The sequence below is a fragment of the Anabrus simplex genome, chromosome 5 (genome assembly GCF_040414725.1).
Source record: "Anabrus simplex isolate iqAnaSimp1 chromosome 5, ASM4041472v1, whole genome shotgun sequence".
Classification (NCBI taxonomy): Eukaryota; Metazoa; Arthropoda; class Insecta; order Orthoptera; family Tettigoniidae; genus Anabrus; species Anabrus simplex.
Genome location: NC_090269.1, coordinates 331,861,023 through 331,879,054, shown reverse-complemented (window position 1 = coordinate 331,879,054; position 18,032 = coordinate 331,861,023). Strand labels below are relative to the sequence as shown.

General features: G+C 40.3%; 1 protein-coding gene and 1 pseudogene across 4 annotated transcripts in view; one reads left to right on the top strand and one right to left on the bottom strand.

The window, feature by feature from the left end:
* The window catches only part of LOC136874071 (UPAR/Ly6 domain-containing protein qvr), a 695,631-nt gene that overhangs the window by 552,943 nt on the left and 124,656 nt on the right, over window positions 1–18,032 (top strand). The gene's annotated exons all lie outside the window — the stretch shown is intronic.
* On the bottom strand, window positions 4,540–5,232 carry LOC136874244 (bax inhibitor 1 pseudogene; annotated as a pseudogene).

Below are 18,032 nucleotides of genomic sequence, written 5' to 3'. Positions count from 1 at the left end.
TAAGGATGTAAAGGAGAGGGCATATAAGTCTCTGGTAAGACCCCAACTAGAGTATGGTTCCAGTGTATGGGACCCTCACCAGGATTACCTGATTCAAGAACTGGAAAAAATCCAAAGAAAAGCAGCTCGATTTGTTCTGGGTGATTTCCGACAAAAGAGTAGCGTTACAAAAATGTTGCAATGTTTGGGTTGGGAAGAACTGAGAGAAAGAAGAAGAGCTGCTAGACTAAGTGGTATGTTCCGAGCTGTCAGCGGAGAGATGGCGTGGAATGACATTAATAGACGAATAAGTTTGAATGGCGTTTATAAAAGTAGGAAAGATCACGATATGAAGATAAAGTTGGAATTCAAGAGGACAAACTGGGACAAATATTCATTTATAGGAAGGGGGATTAGGGATTGGAATAACTTACCAAGGGAGATGTTCAATAAATTTCCAATTTCTTTGAAATCATTTCGGAAAAGGCTAGGAAAGCAACAGATAGGGAATCTGACACCTGGGCGACTGCCCTAAATGCAGATCAGTATTGATTGAAAAAAAAATGAGTGATGGTTAGTGATATGTCATGAAACGTAGAATAAGAGAAATTCGCTTTTTAAGTTAAAAATTATCACACTTTGCATTAGTGTTTAGGAGTATGTTTTCCAGGTGTTATTAACGTTATTTTACGACTTCAGATAGAACTCGGATTAATTGTACTCGTATATTAGCTCCCTAGCATTTTCCATCCTAACATTAAAGTAAAAATTACTAAATTACTTTTTTGTATAATAACCATTCACCTACCTGTGTCATTCTTCAACAGCGGTAAACCAATATTCTTCACTGAGGTGTAATTTCAAAAGTATTGAACTGACGAATTACCTAATTGTCGAAGTTATCCCACAAAATAAACTCGCTCTCAAATGACATCAATGCTGCGCTGCAGTTGTGATCTTGTGCACATATTTGAAGAAATGCATGTGTTATAACTTGGCTGGGTAGTCAGCATTGAGGCCTTCGGTTCACGCAGTCCCGGCTTCAATTAAATAACCTCAGCTTACCCTCATGTTCAATGACTCTTGTTTCAACACCTTCATACTCTATGTGACTTATTTATGAGTAAGAAATGGCATTAGAATAAGTTAGAAGTTTGGGATCCAGGAATTTAATGTCTACTGAGACATGTTTCTCACAAAATCGAAAGTAGAAACTGATCAGTTCCTTTCATTCCTTCCAGTTTCTTGATATCAGCCCACGTACGCTATAGGCCTATCTAGATAATTGAGAATGTTTAACAAAGGCAACTGAGCTATTACACCGAATTGGAAGTTTCCATGTCATATGATTTCTATTCATTTGTCAAGGAATTCGATATTTTTATTTCAGTGATTCTTATGTAATAGTTATTTTACGCAATAGCCACCTTACAGGCGAGATGTTTACGTCCTCGCCTCGCAATTTCGAAACGCTTAAGGTAAACTTATTACTTCAGTGGCTTTGGGTACAATATGTTATTCCATACTGTAAGTGGGTTGCCCCATTGCTCTCCGGAGTAGAGTATGAGGTGAGATGAACCCTCGTAGCGAGTTTTTACGGCCGGATGCCTTTCCTGACGTCCTCAACAGAGTTTATGAGAAGAAATGAATGACGACAGTGAGAGAGCGAAACCTACTCCACTCAAATAGCACCAAGAGGTCTGCTCAAAGCTTAACGTTTCCATCCGACGGATTTCAGGCGGAAAAAGCATTATCGCATTTTGAATACTACGAATATGATTGTTTTCATTTTCACGCCTCAAATGAGCAACTTGTATATTGAAAGTCATAACATGGATTCGAATATAAACTCTGTGAAAACAAAAATCATTCGAGTTTCCTCACTCAGCTCTTTCACGAGACATTGCGAAGGTCTCGCTCTCCCTAGTTGTACTTCATCTTAAATCAATAATCACCAACACCACCATCTGCTACTTGACTCGTCTCCAAACTCGAGTTGGTAGAGTTTCCAAATGGGTGCTACTCAAGTTGACGACGTATTCGACTCGTCTCATCGTCAGTGGTGTCCGACTCGTTGGCTGAACGGTCAGCGTACTGGCCTTCGGTTCAAAGGATCCAGGGTTCGATTTCCGGCCGGGTCGGGGATTTTAACCTTAATTGGTTAATTCCAATGGCACAGGGGCTGGGTGCATGTGTTGTCTTCATCATCATTTCATCCTCATCACGACGCGCAGGTCGCCTATGGGAGTCAAATAGAAAGAACTGCACCTGGCGAGCCGAACCCGTCCTGGGATATCCCGGCACTAAAAGCCATACGCCATTTCATTTCATCGCTAGTGGAAAACATCTGCCTCTGAGCAGAAAGATTTGACATAGGAGATATGAATTATACTGTATTTCATTAAGTTGCCATCGTCAGAGGTCACAAATGATGACAAACTTTTAACTTGGGCCATAAGCAGCAAACGAAGAACGAGTCACTACACTGACAACAAAATTTAACTCTCTCTAAATCAAAAGCGAATTCCTTTTTGAGTGGTAAACCTTACATATATGATCGTCCTGAAGTTCTGTTTTGGTTCATATGGAGTGAATCTTTCAGTTTAAATGAAGGGATTGGTTCCTCCTCCGCTGCTCTTTGTTTGAGTTAACCTTTTCCATCCCACGTCCGAGTTAACTCGGATGTCAGCATGTCTCCCGCTGTCCCAAACACAAGTTAACTCCGATTTCAAACAAAGCACTCTTCTCCATTTCCAAGTTCAGTCTCTCGCTGTAGTTTTATTGTTCGTCACAAGGTGGTATCGTCTTAAATGCTCTGTTTAGACGGCAGCCGATTCATAGATCACCTTACCGTGTTTTGCGATAATTATGTGTCTTCTGTTTTTCTTTGACAGCTGTCTTCTGCCTGCCAAGATGAGTGCAGAGAAGTATAAAGAAAGCATGAAGGAACAGGCAATATAACGGCTGTACGAGCTATTCCAGGCAGGACTAACCGTTGTCGGCGCTGCCACGAGGTGGAAACTCTTTCTCACGTTCTCGGTTTCTGCTCGCGTGGAGAAGCTCTTGCGAAATACTAGACATCATAAAATATGATCTGCCATTGCACGAGCGTTGAGGGACTCAGGATTTACAGTCTTCAAGGAAGTTCCCGATCTCTCTATTACAGGCAGCACCCGTCGAATCGACATGATAGCCTTCAAAGACCACCGAAAGGGTTTTAAAATAGATTCGACGATCAGATTCGAGACATCCGTACCACAACCGAATGAGGTACAAGGGGAATGAAACAACATATGAACCAACCATCCCGTTTTTATCAACAAGAATACCGGTTGAATCATATCGAAGTCGTAGGATTAATGGTTAGCGCTAGAGGATCCATTCCTCTCTGTTTCGCCCAGTTCCATAAATCATTTAACCTCAATCAGGCATTCATAAATTTCAGTAATTTCCTTGAAATATTCCGTCCAAATCCTGAAGAACCATGTTTCTCAAACGTTTTAATGTAACAGCATACAGTATGTCAAATGTGCTAACCAGCTCACAATTACTTTTAATAATCGTATTTTCTTTGTGTATACTTCGTCCTCAGAGGCAATCTCCGGTTGGGTAAATCCGAAATAAATAAAAAATTTAGGAAATTATGATGAGTCTGACTTTTAAGTGTATAGTGAAGATGAGTTTCAGACATTCATCATGCCATTGTCAAGTTCTGGTAAAAGAGCCAAGAGAAAACTACTGCTAATGTTGTATTTCCATGACTGTTAAGTAATTGTGCAAATACATGCTGTTTTTTGGCCTATTTCAACCATTGTCGAAACATCAAGAAAAATCTGGCATGGGGCATGAATACGGCTGAAAAGAATTTGGAAGTGAAAAGTTAAAGGACTCTCATTAATTTGTGACCTCTGACGATGATCAGCCATATATTATCGTCTACAGATCATTCCCAGTGCTAGATGCCTTTCCCATCAACGACATCGGTCTCCCGCAGACAATGTTATCATTACCAGTTAATATTGCTCATACGAACTAGATGTTCCGCGGCGTTTCCAACCATATCAACAACGTGTTTTCACCACCGTCAAAAGTGGAATTGAAAAATGTCTTTCTTTCTGGACCCAACTTGACATTATAAATGATACTACGAACAACCAATACATAATATTTATTTGGATACTCAAATAAACCTACAGGAAATATGACAATTATAGGTTACATCGTAATTTGCAAGAATACCATAGGTATTCTAGTTAGTTAACTTTAACTGTGATAACATGTAAATGGTTCAGATGTTACTCTACCATATATCCTCCAAATGTATTATATCATTGGTAAATACTAGCCCATACGATGAAATTACTAGGCGAACAAGTTGATACTATTTCAACGCATTGAAATCATAGTTTATGGGAAACTGAAAACTTCATAAGCCAAGCCATCATTCCAAAAGAAAAGTAAAGAGAAAAATCCACATACTTGCTTGACTCATTTTGGTACACATTGTAAGAAAACTGCGATATACACGTGTAAATATAAAACTCAGTGTACAACAGGAAGTTACCCTTCTTTGCGATTTTCCTGCCTTGCAAGAATTGAAAGAATACGCCGAAACATGCCAACGAAATCTATGAATAAATCTACAGAGTGGCCTACAAAATCTCTGTCCCCATTCCTACGTTTCTCAATAATCAGCTGAGTATCGTACAGCACAAAGATGCACATCAGAAATAAGCCAAGGTACAGATGGGCTTGTATCACGAAGTAGGACTTGAGGAGTATGTTTGTTAGGGCCATCATACTTAGCACACCGGTCAGGGTTAAAATCACACTTCCCAGATACAGCCAATAACCCTTCCTTGCTAGAATTGCACTCAAGGTGAAAGAAGAAAAGATTATGCAAGTGCCGAAGAACGAGGTAACAATAATCCTAGGATCTACGGCGATGAGTAATTCTAAGACCGGCCCCAATCCGAGACCACTAAAGAATGCAAATGTCAAAAGATATCCCATCCGAAGTTTCACGTTCTTACCATTATCAGGTGTTACCATTAATGCTATTAGTGAAGCCAAGGCTGCGAATACAGTAAATGTTCCAGCATTAACCAATTCAGTGTAGATATGGAAGTAAACCCCTGCACATGCAGACAATGTCGACAACATTAAACATGAGTACACATTCTTGAGGTGTTGCCGAACGGGTTCCTCCAGTCGGTTGAATGAGCGAACAAAACTTCTCATTGACGGCGTCATCTTCAAGACTGAAACATAGCAGAAGAGATAACATACTTCACATCTTTAGTAAAATATTTGTAGACAAACAGCACAGCTTTGCATGACCATTCTTCGATTACTGATTAATACATATTCTTACACCTCTAGATTAACTGAAACGCTGAAAATAGAAGGAAATCAAGTTTACTTTACCACGTCTACAAACAAGAACCCCCATTATTTTTATTAGGATGATGGCATCTCGGAAACTGAAGATGTTACAGACATGAACATTGATATATATATAAAATAACATGTCCTGACTGACTGACTTGACTGATTCATCATCACCGAGTAAAAACTACTGGATATAAAGAAATTAAATTTTGGTGATACATTTATATTACATTGAAGGTGCTCAGTAAGGGAGGATTTTTGGATATTCCATCGCTGAGAGGGTGAAAAAGAGAGGTAAATTTTTAAAATGAGTGTATCTATGTCTCCAAAAATTAGCATTTTAAAGATGTTTAAATTGGTATTTGGAATCTCCTTTAAAAATAAAGAAACATGTATTTTTTGTCTTTGGAAAATCTACATAATGGGGGGTTAACAAGAGTGACAAAAGTGTTGAAGTTTTAAAATGAGTACGATATATCTACAGTTTATCTCAAAAACGTAACATGTTACAGACGTGAAAATTGGCATTTTTGTTTTGGGAAAAAAACAATTAAGGAGAGCAAAAGGGACAGAAAAACGGGTTGAATTATTTTTATTAGGATGCTGGCATCTCAGAAACTGAAGATGTTACAGACATGAACATTGATATTTGTAATGTCCTTTAAAAATAAAGGAACGCATATTTTTCTTTTAGGAAAATTCACTTAAGGGGGTTGTAAAAAGGACTGAAAAAGAGATTGAATTCTTTTCATGGAGATACTTATATCTCAAAAACTGAAGGTTACAGACGTGAAAATTGGTATTTGGAATATACTTACAAATAAGGAAACATTTTTGGTGGTGGGGGTGAATCAATTTAACGATGGGTGGGGGGGGGGTGAAAAATGAGTTGAATTCTTTTTATAAGGACACTTACAGTATATCTAAAAAAATGAAGATGTTACGGACATGAAAATTTGTATTTGGAATCTTCTTTCAAAGTAAAGAAACATGTATTCTTTTGTTTTCGGAAAATCCACTTAAGGCGTGCGGGGGGGGGGGGTGAATGAATTGAAAACTTAGTTGAATTCTTTGTATGCGGGTACTTATATCTCAAAAACTAAATATGTTACAGACATGAAAATTGCCATTTGGAATCTCCTTTAAAAAATAAAAAACACGTATTCCCGTGAGATCTCCGAAGTTAAGCAACATTGGGCGTGGTCAAGATTTGGATGGGTTGTCACGCGCTGTTGGTGGGGGTAAGGGAATGGAAGAGCAGAAAGGAACTGACCACCCTACCGTACGTAAACTCCGGCTCAGGCACACCTCTGCGGAGGTTCGGACCTGCCTTCGGGCAGAATACACCCTTACCTTACTTAAGGGGGGTGAAAGAATTGAAAATTTAATTAAATTATTTGTATGAGGATACTTATATCTTAAAAACTAACGTTGTTACAGACGTGAAAACTAGTATTTAGAAACTCCTTTGAAAATAAACATTATTTTTTTTGTTTTCGGAAAATCCGCTTAAGTGGGGTGGGGATGGGGGAAGGACTGATAAAGGGATTGAATTCTTTTTATGGCGATAGTTATATCTCTAAAACTGAAGACGTTATAGACGAGGAAATAGGTATTTGTAATCTCTTTTGAAAATAAAGAAACGTGGTATTTTTTCTTGTTTTTTTTTTCCGACTTAAGAGAAGACTGTTCCTCACATCATGTACAGATCTATGTCGCATGGTCATCTTAGCCTCAAAAGGCAATATCAGAAACGTGGATTACAAAGAGTTTGAAACTCAATTTTCGGTGAGTTTTTATACTTTATGGATTTTCAAATAATGCCTTAGTACAGTACCAAGAAACGATTATTTTTAACAAGTCACGAAATCCACGCGAGCGAAGCCGTTGGTAACTGCTAGTCCATAATATAAATATTTATAGTGTTTTCCTGGCCCACTGTTAGATGATGCAGAGACCATGTATGTCCACCGAAAGGATTAAGAATATAAGTAGACCATATGCCTTGTGACATTGACTTTAGTGTTACTGAACACAGTAACCCAAAGACCAATCCATATTATTCACCAATGAATGGCATAACATTCCCAGAACTGCGAAGAAGAAGAAGAATTCAAAATGTATTGTCATTCCTATTCAGTCAGAGAATTTCGAAAATAGATATAGAAACTTGCAGACCATTCCTTAAAGAGAAAGTACAATACTGAACGACGACCCGTAAAATGGCTGGAAATGAGGACAATCACTCTCCGAAAGTATAACCCTTTGCAGATGGATCAGTACTCTTGTACTCTTGATCCGAAGCAAAGAAGGGGCCGTGATGTAAGATAACTTCCATTAAGAACTTAATTATGTCTACATTCAAATGATTATCCTAACAACAGCAAAGAAAAAAGAGAAATTGACTGACTTGTTACATCAGAATCAGAACATTTATTCTGCAAGTGGAATATTTTCCCCAGTGACAAAATCATAGAAAACAGATCATGCGTAGGAGGGCTGGTATAAAGTTAAAATGACACATTTAGCTCAACTCCACTGAGGCTGTCTCTGAAAAGAGCTCTGTCACCTCGCAACGAGGACAGGAGTTTTGTCCGGCTTCATGATTAAATGGTTATGATGATGGCCTTTGATCCAATAAGTCCCGGGTTTGATTCCCAGCCGGGTCGGGGATTTAAACATGCATTGGCTAATCCTTCCGTTTCGGGGGTGGGGTGTTTGTGCCGTCTTCATAATTAGAATTCATCTTAGGTAGGGACCCATCCTCATAGATGCGCAGGTCGCCTATAGGGCGTCATCTCAAAAGACCTGCACAACGCCATACACCATTCTTATTATTATGCAACCAGGCTTTATTAACACTAATCAGAAGGAATGTGGAAGATGCCGACCTTCAAAGAATGAAACCATCGCCAAAAAAAAAAAAAAAAAAAAAAAAAGGGAAGGTCGACGGTGGGGGTGAAAATGAAAGGCTCCCTAGGCCTTGCAAACTTAATAACGTCAGGGTCGGAAGAGAACAAGTGCTGACCAAGGGTGATCGGAAGAGCTTGACACAAATAAGTGCTTGTCAACCAACGCTCCCAAATTGAGAGCCACAGGACCTCCTTTCAGTCACGTCTTACGACAGACAGAGGATACCGTGAGTGTATTCTACCTCCCCCACCCACAGGGTATGTTATTCCTCCTGTAGCATTTATTTGGGAGTCCCCCCCCCCGCTCTCTCCCGCTCCACCGCGAAAAATATTCCTCAGTACGGTCTTGCAATCATATCGCGTACAGTTTCGTATCACACCAGTCAGTGTGCACTCTGTCTTAGTGATGTAGACGACGTCCAGTAAAAGGACGCAATGTACTATATCCGTTAATCATTATATAAAATGTCTTAAAATGTACATAATTAAAACAATTTTCCCACAGTAATAATCAGTATATGTATCTCAAAATTGCGCTGTCACGTCGCCCTGTGGGTGGAGGCGGTATCTTCTGCCTGTCGTAAGAGGCGACTGGAAGAGACCCGAAAGAAATTAAACTTGAAGCGTGGGTTGGTGACCACGAGGCCGCTATCCGAGGCTGGCATTGTTTCCACTTACTTATGTCAGGTTCCTCACTTTCATCTTTCCTATCCGACCTTCCTTGATCAATTCTCTTTCAACTCCGACAGTATTAGATTTTGCGAGGCACAGTATTCTCCACTGAAAAAAGTGGAGTTGGTCTTAAATGTTGTATGGTGGTGAGATGATTACCGCTTTAAGAGGAACCATCATCTATTAACACTAATGAAAAGGGGAAAAAGGAAGAGGTTCGAAACTTCGGAAAATGAAGGTGGGGGCCACAAAGGCCGTTAACATGACTCTCTAGGCTCACAAACCTACTACCGCCGGGGTCAGAAGATAACGAAAGTTTACAAAGGGAGAATGATAGCGATGAGCCTGACTTAAGTAAGTGTGAACTAGGTACAACCGTCATCGCCACCCCACCCTCCCAAGTTGGGAGGACGTAAGTTAGGCGTTTCCTTCTCACGGCAGGCAAGGAATCCGACTTTTTCCCAATCACCTATGGTTGACACGAATGTTAATTAAGCCTAGTTTTTCGGCCAGATAACCTTCCTGACGCAATCCCTATGTGAAGGATGTTTCTGTGGTGGTTTGTATTGTGAGGTGTCGTATATACTGTATATGAATACTAGCTAAAGTATCCGTTCTTCGTACTAATTTATGAGCAAGGATTAAAGTGTATCTTACAACACGCCCTTGTAGAAAATATTTGCGACCTTCTCATTGGGTAACGGCCGTAGCCGTGTTGGAACACCGCTTCCTGCGAGATCTCCGAAGTTAAGCAACATTGGACGTGGTCAAGATTTGGATGATCGAGCTCGACAGCTGCAGTCGCTTAAGTGCGGCCAGTATCCAGTACTCGGGAGATAGTGGGGTCGAACCCCACTGTCGGCAGCTCTGAAGATGGTTTCCCGTGGTTTCCCATTTTCACACCAGACAAATGCTAGAGCTGTACCTTAATTAAGGCCACGGCCGCTTCCTTCTCACTCCTAGCCCTTTCCTGTCCCATCGTCGCCATAAGACCTATCTGTGTCGGTGCGACGTAAAGCAACTTGCAAAAAAAAAAAAAAAAAAATCGATGGGTTGCCACGCGCTGTTCGTGCAGGGTAAGGGATGGAGGAGCGCAAAGGAACTGGCCACCCTACCGTACGTAAATTTCGGCTCAGGCACACCTCTGAGGAGGTTCGGACCTGCCTTGGGGCAGAATACACCCTTTCTCATTGGGTACATAAATATATATATATATATATATAGGTTATGCCATCCGACACTCGAGGGCACGCCACGTAAAGTTGGCTGTGACTGAAGCACTTATTCTCTACATTATGACACAAAATGAAATGTGAATTATAAAGCCATTAAATATTGAGGGAGGTACATTCAGGGAAACAGGATGGCCTAGTGAGTGGTGATAAGGGAACAGGGAACTGGAAATCAAGTAGGGATGACATAAAATTGTTAGTGCTGAACTGTAGAAGTATTGTAAAGAAAGGAATAGAATTAAGTAATTTAATAGATATATATTCACCGGATATTGTAATAGGAGTTGAATCATGGCTGAGAAATGATATAATGGATGCAGAAATTTTCTCAAGGCACTGGAGTGTGTATCGTAGAGATAGGATAGGAATGGTGGGAGGGGGAGTGTTCATTCTGGTGAAAGAAGAATTGTAAGCTACGAAAAAGTTAAAGAAGAGACACATGAAATTCTAGGTATAAGGCTCATTTCTAAAGATAATAGGCAACTTGATATATTTGGAGTGTACAGATCGGGAAAGGGTAGCACTGACGCGGATTCGGAATTATTTGATAGGATAGTCAGCTATGTGGGAAACGACATGGAAAGAAATGTGATTGTAGCGGGAGATCTGAATTTGCCAGAAGTAAATTGGGAAGGAAATGCGAACGACAGGAAGCATGACCAACAAATGGCAAATAAGTTAATATGGGAAGGACAGCTGATTCAGAAGGTGATGGAACCAAACAGAGGGATAAATATCCTGGATGTCGTGCTGATAAAACCAGATGAGCTCTATAGGGAAACTGAAGTAATAGATGGTATTTGTGATCATGAAGCTGTTTTTGTCGTAGTTCAAAATAAATGTGATAGAAAGGAAGGTCTTAAAAGTAGGACTGTTAGGCAGTACCATATGGCTGATAAAGCAGGTATGAGGCAGTTTCTAAAAAGTAACTATGATCGGTGGAAAACGGTAAATAAAAATGTAAACAGACTCTGGGATGGGTTTAAAGAAATTGTTGAGGAATGCGAAAACAGGTTTGTACCTTCAAGGGTAGTAAGGAATGGTAAAGACCCACCTTATTATAATAGAGAAATAAAGAGACTGAGAAGGAGGTGCAGACTGGAAAGAAATAGTTAGAAATGGCTGTGGAAGTAAGGAGAAATTGAAGGAACTTACTAGAAAATTGAATCTAGCAAAGAAGGCAGCTAAGGATAACATGATGGCAAGCATAATTGGCAGTCATACAAATTTTAGTGAAAAATGGAAGGGTATGTATAGGTATTTTAAGGCAGAAACAGGTTCCAAGAAGGACATTCCAGGAATAATTAATGAACAAGGGGAGTGTGTATGTGAGGATCTTCAAAAGGCAGAAGTATTTAGTCAGCAGTATGTAAAAATTGTTGGTTACAAGGATGATGTCGAGATAGAGGAGGAGACTAAGGCCAAAGAAGTAATAAAATTTACATATGATAACAATGACATTTACAATAAGATACAAAAGTTGAAAAATAGAAAAGCGGCTGGAATTGATCAGATTTCTGGGGATATACTGAAGACAATGGGTTGGGATATAGTACCATATCTGAAGTACTTATTTGAATATTGTTTGGTCGGAGGAGCTATACCAGATGAATGGAAAGTTGCTATAGTAGCCCCTGTGTATAAAGGAAAGGGTGATAGACAGAAAGCTGAGAATCACAGGCCAGTAAGTTTGACATGCATTGTATGTAAGCTTTGGGAAGGCATTCTTTCTGATTATATTAGACATGTTTGTGAAATTAATAACTGGTTCGATAGAAGGCAATTCGGTTTTAGGAAAGGTTACTCCACTGAAGCTCAACTTGTAGAATTCCAGCAAGATATAGCAGATATCTTGGATTCTGGAGGTCAAATGGACTGTATCGCGATTGACCTGTCTAAAGCATTTGATAGGGTGGATCATGGGAGACTACTGGCAAAAATGAGTGCAATTGGACTAGACAAAAGAGTGACTGAATGGGTTGCTATATTTCTAGAACATAGATCTCAGAGAATTAGAGTAGGTGAAGCTTTATCTGACCCTGTAATAATTAAGAGGGGAATTCCTCAAGGCAGTATTATCGGACCTTTATGTTTTCTTATATATATAAATGATATGAGTAAAGGAGTGGAATCGGAGGTAAGGCTTTTTGCGGATGATGTTATTCTCTATAGAGTGATAAATAAGTTACAAGATTGTGAGCAACTGCAACGTGACCTCGAAAATGTTGTGAGATGGACAGCAGGCAATGGTATGTTGATAAACGGGGTTAAAAGTCAGGTTGTGAGTTTCACAAATAGGAAAAGTCCTCTTAGTTTTAATTACTGCGTTGATGGGGTGAAAGTTCCTTTTGGGGATCATTGTAAGTATCTAGGTGTTAATATAAGGAAAGATCTTCATTGGGGTAATCACATAAATGGGATTGTAAATAAAGGTTACAGATCTCTGCACATGGTTATGAGGGTGTTTAGGGGTTGTAGTAAGGATGTAAAGGAGAGTGCATATAAGTCTCTGGTAAGACCCCAACTAGAGTATGGTTCCAGTGTATGGGACCCTCACCAGGATTACCTGATTCAAGAACCGGAAAAAATCCAAAGAAAAGCAGCTCGATTTGTTCTGGGTGATTTCCGACAAAAGAGTAGCGTTACTAAAATGTTGCAATGTTTGGGTTGGGAAGAATTGAGAGAAAGAAGAAGAGCTGCTCGACTAAGTGGTATGTTCCGAGCTGTCAGCGGAGAGATGGCGTGGAATGACATTAGTAGACGAATAAGTTTGAATGGCGTTTATAAAAGTAGGAACGATCACAATATGAAGATAAAGTTGGAATTCAAGAGGACAAACTGGGGCAAATATTCATTTATAGGAAGGGGAGTTAGGGATTGGAATAACTTACCAAGGGAGATGTTCAATAAATTTCCAATTTCTTTGAAATCATTTAGGAAAAGGCTAGGAAAGCAACAGATAGGGAATCTGCCACCTGGGCGACTGCCCTAAATGCAGATCAGTATTGATTGATTGTGATTGAAATTTCAAGGCCAGATGATGCACTTTACTTTTCGGTAAGGCCAACCAGACCACATGCTAACCTATTTAGAGCAATGGTTTCGTCACTAGCCGGACCTAACACTTCATGAAGGGAGTGTTTGACATCGTTGGATGTCTAACCTACATTTCCCGCCGGGTACGGAAGTTTATTGCATAAAGGAAGGATTTCTCCTCTATGCCACTTCACGTATGGTTTCACGTCATTTTTCTAGTATTGTCTAGACCATATCCTTTCCTATCCACACCACTGCTCTTCTCTTCTCTTCTCTTCTCTTCTCTTCTCTTCTCTTCTCTTCTCTCCGACGTTGGCAATCGTTCTTTAATAGGCCTACTTGTGATATAATCCGTGCTATGCCATGTTGAATCTCTAGCCTTTCGCGAATGGTCAACGGCAGTTTTACCCGAGGACCTACGCACACTGCTGTAACAAAGTCGCACGAATTAACAGAGGGTTTTTTGGTTTTGCTAGTGGCGTTTTGTCGCACCGACACAGATAGGTTTATGACGACGATGGGATAGGAAAGGCCTAGGAGTTGGAAGGAAGCGGCGGTGGTCTTAAAAGGTAGAGCCCCAGTATTTTCCTGGTGTGAAAATCGGAAACCGCGGAAAACCATCTTCAGGGCTGCCGACAGTGGGATTCGAACCCACTATCTCCCGGATGCAAGCTCACAGCCACGCGCCCCTAACCGCACGGCCAACTCGCCCGGTCAGAGGTATACTAATGTACAACAAACGAGCTATAAAGAAGAATAGAGAGTGGCTGTAACCTCCTCCAATTTCTACGGCTCCTCCTCACTACCCAGAGCTGGCCAGCCCTGCCCTATTCGCCACATACTAATTCAAGTCCCATCAGCCACACTCTCTCCCGCAAAGACGCCTTGTAACCTCTTGCCACGCAACAACCACCTACGCATTCTTCTTCTTCGTTACAGTACTGGATCAACAGCTGACAGTTAAGCAACATCGGGCGTGGCCACTCATGGATGGCTGGCCAACGTCCGAACTTCTCTCCGCGCGAATGCTCACTAATCAGCGCACATGACAGCACGTGCACCCAGTCACACCCTGACCAATGAATATAACAGTTCCACATATCCCAATTCTACAGCTAAATTAATGTAATGGGATTAATTCGATTGATATGGCACTCAAGACTAATAAGGTCGACGGGCCAAAAGTTCGAGCATAGACCAGCTGGTCTATTCATTGACCATGGGGATGGCATGGCATGTTGCACCGCAATATTTGAATCCACTTGAACGTCGCGCCTGCCATGTTTTAAGCGATCAAAATAAGTGGGTGTGGTGAAGAAGCAATTACACAGGCTGCAGGACCGTTCCACAGTTTTCTTAATTAGGAAAGGACTCAAAGATTTGTAATATATTTTTAAAAGGGCATTAATAACACAAGATATTTAGACTTTCGTATTGCATAAAGAAGGAATGTTAACACATTTCCAGTAATTATAAATGAAATCACAATACTTTTGAATACATTTAGCTCTATTTACGGAGAATGAAAATATAATAAAATAATTACAAGTATAGTAATAATAACACAATACAGTACTATGATGGAAACTGTTCGTACTCCTTAATAATAATAATAATGATAATAATAATAATAATAATAATAATAATAATAATAATAATAATAATAATAGCATATGGCATTCGGAGTCTCCTGGTGCAGATCTTACGCGTTGACGTCCTTCGACGACCTGCGCGTCTGTGAGTATAGGCCCCTACCTGTAGGATGATATACAGTATTTTGTTGAAGACGGCACGCATACCCGGTCCCCGAGGCAGGATTGACCAATTGACGTAAAAACCCCAACGCAGCCGGGAATCGAATACGAGAAAACGGCCAACTAGCTAACCAGTTAACCATGGAGCCTGGCATAATAATAATAATAATAATAATAATAATAATAATAATAATAATAATAATAATAATAATAATAATAATAATAATAGTCATAACAATAAGTTGTAGGTTAAGCCGTTTAAATTATCCGAATTGTTTAATAATAATAATAATAATAATAATAATAATAATAATAATAATAATAATAATAATGTTATTTGCTTTACGTCCCACTAACTTCTTTTACGGTCTGCGGAGACGCCGAGGTGCCGGAATTTAGTCTCGCAGGAGTTTTTTTACGTGCCAGTAAATCTACCGACACGAGGCTGTCGTATTTGAGCACCTTCAAATACCACCTTACTGAGCCAAGATCGAACCTGCCAAGTTGGGGTTAGAAGGCCAGCGCCTTAACCGTCTGAGCCACTCAGCTCGGCTCCTAATTGTTTAAAAAGAAGACAATCCTTCTTGTGTTAATCTCATACTCGCCTGAATAATTCACTTCTACGCGTATATTTTAGGACCAAGATTTTGGTAATGCCAATTATTTTTTATTTGCCTTATGTCGCACCCGCTCAGACGCGTCTATCCTTACAATGGGTTAACAAAAGGCTAGGACTGCAAAAGAAGTGGAAGTGGCCTTACTTAAACTTACAGTAACCCCGGCATTTGCCTGATGTGGAAATGGGAACCACGAAAAACCACCTATCAGGGATGTCGACAGTGGGCTTAGAACTCACTACGTCCCTAATGCAAGCCAACTCGCTTGGTAATAGTGGTGGTGTAGGACTGAAAGTCTTCATACAGTATTACTTCGAATCGTTGGCAGAGGGGTTGATGTATGCCCTCAGCTACCGTGTGCTGACATTTCAATTTGACGCCATCTGGCTGTCTGCTCGTGAATTCCGACGTTCTGTTTTACTCTAGGCTTACTAGATGGCAGACAGAGTAAGCCGAAATCCTCTTGGGCGTCTATGGCTGAGATTTTAATTAATTTTGTCGGGTAAACACCAAATGTGTCACCAGAGATCTTTTACATGACGACATCATACGACATGGAGTGTCGAATGGACTTTTTCCCGCCCTTCAAAAATCCGACTACGCCTGCCGGGTTTGACCCGCTATCTTGGGATCCGGAGGCCGACACTTTACCACTGATCCTCAGAGGCAGCTAGGGGTTGAGGTGACTAGGAAATTCAAAACATTCTACGTGTGGCGTTGAACAGCAATATCATCATCCTTGTTCACCACGGCATATATTTGTTTTCAAAATGCCAGGGAACTGTGCTCTGTAGGATACCATGTAATAGTAAATAATGTTACTGGTTTTTCGTCCTACCAACTACATTTTACGGTTTTCGGAGTCGCTAAGGTGCCGAAATTTTGTCTCGCAGGAGTTCTTTTGCGGGCCTAGAAATCTACTTACACAAGGCTGATGTATTTGAGCAGCTTCAAATACCACTGGACTGAGTGAGAATCGAATCTGACAACTTAGGAAAGCCAGCGCTCTACCGTCTGAGCCTCTCGGCCAGGCAGAGTACCGTTTATCGCGTTTCACTGTTTCGTCAGTTCCTACAAGGAAAGTAGGCCTACGGTACACATGCTGGATTGTGTAACAAGCACAGGGAACATAATTCTGCTAATCACCTAAAGCTGTGCACTTTACGAAAAAACTTATTTGAAAAATGATACAATCTTTGTGCTATTTCTACGATTTGTGCAATTGCATACCACACATAGCATAATTTATGCAGTTAAATTATTCTTTTTAATATATTGAAAGTAACGCACTGTAAACGGACGAAAGTGTATGGATGGCGCATGAACTATGACGTCTCTATTTCTACTTGCCACCACCCAGAACTCTGAAACAGACATGTTAGCTGCCCTATAGTCTTCTTTCTAGCTCGATGTATGCTACATAGGTCAGTCTTTAAAATTAATTTACGTTGGAAGTGTCGAATCCATTCTTAGCAACGCAAAATGATACGAAACTTTCATTCCTCTAGAAAATAGATCTCAGAGAATTAGAGTAGGCGAAGCATTTATCTAACCCTGTAATAACTAAGATAGGAATTCCTCAAGGCAGTATTATTGGACCTTTAGTTTACTTATATATACAATAAATGATATGAGTAAAGAAGTGAAATCAGGGGAAAGGCTTTTTTGCGGATGATGTTATTTTGTATAGAGTAATACATAAGTTACGGGATTATGAGTAACTGCAAAATGTCCGACTCGTTAGCTGAATGGTCAGCGTACTGGCCTTCGGTTCAGAGGGTCCCGGGTTCGATTACCGGCCGGGTGGGGATTTTAATCTTCATTGGTTAATTCCAATGGCTCGGGGTTTCGGTGTTTGTGCTGTTCCCAACATCCCTGCAACTCACACACCACACATTACACTATCCTCCACCACAATAACATCCAGTTACCTATACATAGCAGATGCCGCCCATCATCATCGGAGGGTCTGCCTTACAAGGGATGAACCCGGCTAGAAATAGTCACACGAAATTATTATTATTATACTCCAAAATGACCTCGATAAAGTTGTGTTACGTACAGAAGCAATGGTATGATGATAAACGGGGTTAGAAGTCAAGTTGTGAGTTTCACAAATAGGAAAAGTCCTCTTAATTTTAATTACTGCAATGATGGGGTGAAAGTTCCTTATGAGAATAATTGTAAGTACCTAGGTGTTAATATAAGGGAAGATCTTCAGTGGGATAATCACATAAATGGGATTGTAAATAAAGAGTACAGATATCTTCACATGGTTTTGAGGATGTTTAGGAGTTGTAGTAAGGATGTAAATGAGCGGGCATATAAGTCTCTGGTAAGACCCCAACTAGGGTATGGTTCCAGTGTATGGGACCCTCACTAGGATTACTTGATTCGATCACTGGAAAAAATACAAAGAAAATCAGCTCGATTTGTTCT